Here is a 7572-nt window from a genome sequence, read left to right as displayed (position 1 = left end):
CTTGGGTGTCTTGAGATATCTTTATAGTTATGTTGCTGTTGGCTTAGGCTGCTGGAGGACATAAGGACCAATTTTCCTTATTCTTGTTCATTTTACTTCCATTTCCCAATTTTGATATATTTGCTAATTCAACTTGCAACTTTTTTTCTCTGCTTTTTTCTCATCATAGTAGCTACATCATGCCTGGTCTGTTTTGGTGTGAAACCATTCTGGAGGGATGCATCATCTGGGCTACGGTCATTAACAACTTCTGTCAAAGCAGCTTGAGATGATGTGATGTAGCAAAACGGCGCTATACAAATGAAAACAATTCATTTTACATTTATTGCTCAGAATGTAAGCATGTTCTAAGAGAAAAACACTCACAAAAAAAGGAAAAAATAAAAAAATGACTCCTGAGGAAGATCTCAGATTGTACAAAATGGAAACCAGAACCAGAAAGTTGCTGCAAAAAAGCTATTGTTCAGATTCGTCAAAGAATAGATGGAAGAAAGACTCAACCAATGAAATGCTGTCATCAAGTTTCTCAGATAAAGTCTCATTACTGAGAAAAATGAATGGACTTAAAAGTATGCAGTCTGTTAAATAATTGGTTGACTGGCTTAGACAGAGGTTCTGCGTGTTTTTGGCAGCCTCTTACTGAAGACGCTTTTGTTTGACATCCTATAACAGACAATGTTCTTTGACAGAACCAATCTTTTTTATCAGGATCTTGCGCTTCTGTGGGTCATTGGCTCTGATGTTGCTAGATGGCAGAAAAAATCATAATCTTCAAAGCAGACTTATAAAACATAGCATCTTGCTCCAAACACTGAGGGACCCAAGCTCCCTTAAGAATTAGAAATACTGATCTGTCCCATATGACCGGTTCACTGTTGCAGTTTCATCCAGTCTGTTGTGCAGTTAAACACAAGTATTTATTTTCTGCCACCACCTACGCCGCTGCTCCCATGATGTAGTTAATGTTTGCCCCTTCCCACCCCTTACATTGATGGGTGAATATACACCGTCCAATGCATCAAAGTTTAGGTTCAATAAATATCAATGTTGGAACAGAACAGATCATCTGAGTTATTTTTAATACCCAGTGACATGGCCACTGGTTTCTAATATTTAGAGAAATATTTGTCCACATGAAAAGAACTGAATAAGCAGAAAAGATCTGTACTGTTTTTCTCTAGGCAGATGTTAGCACTGTAAGAGGCCTCCCAACCCCACACTGAGCCCAACAAGAAAATATAAACTGGTTTTGTGGTTTTCAGGCAGAGCTGTGTTCCTGTTCCCATGGGTTTAATCTCCAGTGTGTGTTGAGGTGTGTGTGTAAACTGGGAGAAGTGGTTTCCATTACAGCAGGGCATTTAAATCAACAGTTTATATGGTCTCCAATGACAAACTTTTAATATAAGTTCATAACTGCTGTACATGGTGGTTTAACACTCAACCGGATGATTTTAGAAGAAAGTACAAATGATTTGATGTAATTATTTATTTATCTTAAATTATTGTGATACTTGTAACACTAAGTAAGATGATTTAAAATTCCTTATTTTGTTCTAGTTTTTACATATTAAACCTGATTTAAGAAAAACATGTTTTTATAAAGAAATGTTGAGTAGTGGGATTTACAATGTTCGCTATTTATGTAATGGCTTAAGGTTTGAGGCAGGGCTAGACACGTTCACTGTTTCTTTGTGCACAGGGCATGATACAGCTTTTTTTTTTTTATCATAGTGGGATACTAAAAATGAGGAAGCCTTTATAAATATAGTGTATGCTCACACTAAACCTAGTTCTCTTGAAGAACCAGGTTTAGTCTGAGTTCTCTTGAAGAACCAGGTTTAGTCTGAGCGTCCATCTTCCCAGGCAGACTGGGGTTCAAGGAGATCCAAGCAGACAAACAAAAAGAAGAAGATACACAAAAGGTAACGGTTAACTAGCTCCATGGGTTGCCCTGTCCAGGAAAAAAAGAGCCAGGCAGATGAGCTCAGAACCACTTCTCTTGCCAGATGATGAAAGACACTGCATACAGTTAGTCACAGTAAAAGAAACAGGACTACACTGAAAAACAGACAAAGCTCCAACATCTATAAACAGGGATATTGATGTCAGCAGCACAGCTGATATTTCAATCCAGGATCAAATCACAGTCAAACGGGAACAGACCAGACAAAGCTCCTATGATGAGAACAACCAGAGAGCATAAAGTTATGAGTGGAATATGACAAACACTAAAGAAATGGAAAATAGAGATAGCATGAAGCAGAATAAGGAAAACTGTCCTTATGCCATCCAACAGCCCAAATATATAGTGGCACAAATACAGAAAATAGCTCAGGATAACTATTTTGGATGAGGTATAAGAAAGGTAGAACCATAATAGTATAGAAGCACTACTTTAATTTTTTTTTTTTTTGCTCAGGTAAAGGTAGAAGGTAGTCGTCCAAAAAATGACTCTAGAACAATTAAAAAAGTACCTGGTAAAGTGGCAACAGAAGGACCAAGAAACTGTTGCCTAGTAACATCTGATCTAATGTTTCAAATGATGTAATCAATTATGAGCAAATTGTGGTGTTTTGAAGTATACAGTAAAATTATTACAAATGAATAGCACATTTAAAAAAAATAAAACTGGGCAAAGGAAACACAATTCCTATTTTATTTCCACCATAAACTTTTAAAACCAATCTCTGCAATAAGGAATACATATATGTTAGGAAAGGATACAAATCTTCCAGCGACAACTTTTACTCCATTTTCAACTACTTTCACTCCACTTTCAACTAATTTTCAACTCCATTTTCAACTAATTTGCGAATGGTGAGTTGAATAATCACAAGAATATTACATTAGCAAAGAAAAAAGTAGCATAAAGTAGAACTATTCCTAAATGTACATGTTTTTCAGAAAGTTACTCAAGTAAATGTAACTGTGTAAATGTAACTACTTACTGGCCACTTCTGGTCACCAAGGAGACACAGGCTCCAAAAAAGCCTCCTGTCCCACCCTCACGCCTACCTTCCACCAGACAGGTTTTATTATAAACCTGTCGTGGAGAGAGTAAGCTCTTCCGCCATCATCTTAAAGAAGTTCAACAAGCTAATGAGGAAGGCTGCTCTGTTCTGGAAAGTCCTAACCTCTGGAGATGATTTATTAAAGAGGAATTTTAAGAAGAACATTATAGACAACCTTTAACATCTTCTTTAAAAGACTGTTAAATAAGAACAGTCAAAGGTTTCTCCAGATCTGATACAAGACTGCTACAGACGATCCTCGCTGCCTAAAGCTATTAATTCACGTAACTCATTAAAGGAAATCAAACTCAGCATTTCATTTCCCTTTGGGATGGATAAAGTTGGATTTGAATTAAACTTCATGACAGGAATAAATAATGTACATTTGTTTTCTACTGATGCATATAATGCAAAATTCATCTTATGAACATTTTGTTATAGTCATGACTCATGTGTCCTGGAGCCTGTATATAAGCTTCATGTCATTACCTTTCTCCACCTGTTTGCTAATTTGAGCTCAAAACGCTCTGTTTGAAAAGCATTCCCCTCATGATGTCATAATGGGAAATAAGCTTTAATAGCCAATCGATCAAGCTATGGACTTCATCTAATGTATTATGGCATGCTCCCAGGCAATTTTTATGTACTCTGATTAGTTGTCATGGTTGCAGATCGTGGTGGCACAGCCTTTGAGAGGGCATGGCATGAAATACCAAAAGGCTGTCTGCCTAATCTGAGAAGAATTTTACTGTATAAACAAAAAAACATGCATTGTTAATACTTTTTTTAAATGTAGCATGATATAGGGCCTAACCAATGCGTCACTTTACATTGGTTAATATTATAAACTCATAGTAAAATGCGTAAATTAATCAACAGAATAAAGTTAGATCCTCAAATTGACTCGAATGGCGTGTTAAAAAGACTAAAAAATGTTCAGCTATTCTCCAAAATCAATTGCAATTTATTGATTCACCACTCAAAATGTCCACCTGCAGCTTTCGGTCGGTGAATAGAACTCTTTGGGTGCTTTGAGATATTAAGTGTGTGGTAGAACTTTGAGACGGAAAAAGATTTATCCTGCATTTAAAAAACTGTGGGAACAGATATTTTGGCAAAGCGAGATGACATATCCAGATGCCAAAACTATTCCGACAGTCCAGACATGGATTGAAAGAATTTCGAAGGCCCCATTGAAGCCCTCACAGCGGTTGAGGATTCTAAACTCATTTGCCATTCCGAGGGTCATTTACCAGGCCGATCTAGGTGGAGTGCAAGCAACCAGACTAGCCCAGCTTGATGGAATGATTCGGAAAGCGGTGAAGTAATGGCTGCATTTGCCACAATCCAAGTGCAATGGGTTATTGTATTCACGGAGCCGCGACGGCGGACTGGGTGTGTTCAGGCTTGAAAAGCTCATTCCATCGATTCAGTTGGGGCGAATGTACTGGATGTCCAAGTCTCCCGACTATTGGACGCGTAACCTAACTCTGCACGCTGTGCAGCAATCTGACTGGAAAGGAATGTGGGTCAAGGCCGGTGGAGATCCGGACAGGGTGCCTGCAATGGGTACTGGGGAACCTGTCCGGGACGATGCAGGAAGTTGTGTGAAGGGCGTTGTGTGAAGGTCATGGGTTTCCCAATCGGGGCAAGGGGAAAGTGGCCGGCATGCAACAACACAGTGTTGACAGCGTTGGGAATATCTGTTGGCCGGAGAAGGGCGTTTGCTCGTCTGGTGAGCCGGAGAGCCCTGTTGTACTCACTCGATGTGCTGCGGGACTTTCTGCGTAAGCCAGACGAGTAGGGTTGCGTGCATCCCCCGGGCTGCGGTGGACTTGGAATTGCACGGGTCGGTGGGGTCTCGTGATGATTATAATAAATCATGCGTAGCATTCCGATGGCCACGTGACGTACACTATAATACGGAAAGCGGGTCTTGACCTTCCTCAGTAGCCAAATGCAAGGGGAAAGTGTTTAGATGTTGAGATAAATCAATCTCAGCAACAGCAGATGCATGCATCTCCCTGTCAGTATTAGCTAGTGCCATTATTGAATAGCTTGTAATTGGCTCCACAGCAGCAGCTTGATAGATGGGAGCTTAGGAAATAATTCATTTCTGCCCTTAAACTGTTTAATGGACCTCTAAATTGTCATCTGGGAAGCTAGAAAAATACTAGTTTATTGTGGCACCATTACTAAAAAGGTTTGCATGATCTGACACCAGATCTCTTCATTGAATTTGAACAGACACTGTTTCTGTAGTCATTTCACATTGTAAATATTAAACCATCTATGGGGTATTATGTTGATTTTCAACAGTGTTTTTTAAACAGGCAACAGCTTTACACGAAACACGATCTCTGCCCTCTGGGAGGAGGAAGAGTTGCGTGTGAAGAACAAGAGGAGTTTTATTGCACTAATAAAGTGAACATTGTGGCATTTAAGCGATTGTTTAATTTCTGCTAATTTTTGCTTGTGTGGTCAGACAGATGGAGCAGAATTATCCACTTGGTGTTGAAGTTACTGCTGTGCATTTGACAGGAAACCGACAACCACACTGCCGCGCAGTGGTCACACACTTTCACCCTCTGTTCCAGATGGGATCATCCTCTGTTTCAGCTTACTGAGCTGAGCATCAGTGTGTGGAGCTGGACGGGATTAGATTCTCCAGCAGACCAGTCTGCCAGTATCAGCTGGGAGACACCGTTTTCTGGTTATCGTGGTTTGTGTTGCCTTTTTTTTTAATCTAAACCACCACTAATACAATGGTTACATCCCTGAAAAGACCAACAGACAACATCACCAGCTCTTCCCCATGATTCAGACCTTCGGTGTAATATCTGTAGCTGTTCTTCCAAGTATTAATTGTGTTGCTATTTTTGCTGGCATGACTCCCACAGGAAATCATAACACAACCAGGAAAAATCAGCAATGGACGTTTTGCTCCATTCTACCAAAGTGATTTGCTTTGGTAATAGAGGGCGAACCATAAAGGGAATACTTTTTTGGAGGCTTTAAATTAGACTTAGACAACTTTTATTGTCAAAACGAAAAGTTGTTTTGTACATTTTGTACAACTTTCCTTTTCTTAAAGTGCAACAGTGCTCAAATGTAAACAGTGTGGTGCACAAAAACACATTGATAGGGAAGTTTCGAGCATTAAATATATATGTAGCAATTATGCAGTGTTTTGGTTTGGTGTTGTTAGTGTGATGCAGAGTCTGTGACATGATTTAGAGTTTTCTCAGCAGTCTGATGGCGGTGGGGAAGAACTGTTTCGGAATCTGCTGGACCTGGATCGAATGCTGCAAAGCCTCTTCCAAGAGGGCAGCAGACATCAGACATGAAAAACGATTGCCTAACTGTGTCACATTCAGTGGCCAACACTCCAACAAGTGAATATTGCTAATATTGGTGTTTCTAATTGCTCCATCTTATCTTTGCTGACAATGTGCTGGGTTCTAGATCTCATTTCTCTCTCCCATCCAGGAAGCTTTTTCAATTGAAAAATACATATTTTGTGTTTTTTAGTTTTGTTTTTTGCCAGGTGGTTTATCAGTTATTAGTCTTAAACAGATACAATCCCATAACAAAAACTTTTGGTGTTTTTGTTGGCATAAAAAGTTAAAAATGCATACTTTAAAAACACTACAACAGTTAAAATATTGACATTAAAATGATAACTCATCTATTTCCAAGAATTAAAAACAGTTTTGGGCATTGCACAGCTGTTGGATCAGCTGACAAACTGCAGGATGTTTGAGTTTTGATATGTATGGCAGTAACAAATGAGTGTGTATTTAAGGCAGGTATAAGGTAGGGCAGAAAAATGCCTGCTACTATTTTGGTTGCCATGCTGTTTTAATGACAAACACTGAACCACCTCCTTGTTGGCTCAGGCCCTGCAACAGAGGAGAGAAATAAAACCTGCTATAAAACCAACGGAAATTTGGCAGAGTTGACTTTACCAAACCCTTAAGCTGGCCTCATGGGGCTGCAATGAGAACGGGATTTTATGAAAAAACTCAGACCTATAAACTAAACATTTACTTTGTCATGTCATAATTATAAACATAAATCTCAACATCTGCAGGTATTATAGACAATCAACGTAATTAGAAGCAATGAAGTTTAATTTGATGACCCTTCCAATTAATCTATTTTTCTTTTTTATTTGCACCTACTTGCCTCCTCAGTGCTGTCTCTGTAAAAGCTGTCTAAGTGATTTCTCACCTCCAAAAAATGCAGCTGGGAGAAGCGGAAGGCTGTGGGAGGACATCCAAAACAGCCCTTTTTAGAAGCTTTTAAATAGCATGCAACACCTCATTCCAGATTGCTAACTAAATTCAGAGTAATTACACACCTGATCACAATCTTTAAATAAAGGAAAAAGTTAGAAGAGTTTGCATTTCTCATTGTTAAATCGAAAAGTTAGCTGAAGTTTAAAGTACAAATGGAAAATTACAATTAATCTGATCGGTCATCGAATGATTAAACAATCCCAGAAAATGCTTCCCCAGCAACAACTAATTCAATGTGTTCTATTTCATCAATAAAAACT

Source organism: Cyprinodon variegatus, unplaced genomic scaffold, assembly GCF_000732505.1.
Source record: "Cyprinodon variegatus isolate N-32 unplaced genomic scaffold, C_variegatus-1.0 Scaffold710, whole genome shotgun sequence".
Lineage (NCBI taxonomy): Eukaryota > Metazoa > Chordata > Actinopteri > Cyprinodontiformes > Cyprinodontidae > Cyprinodon > Cyprinodon variegatus.
This window is presented reverse-complemented; position numbering follows the sequence as displayed.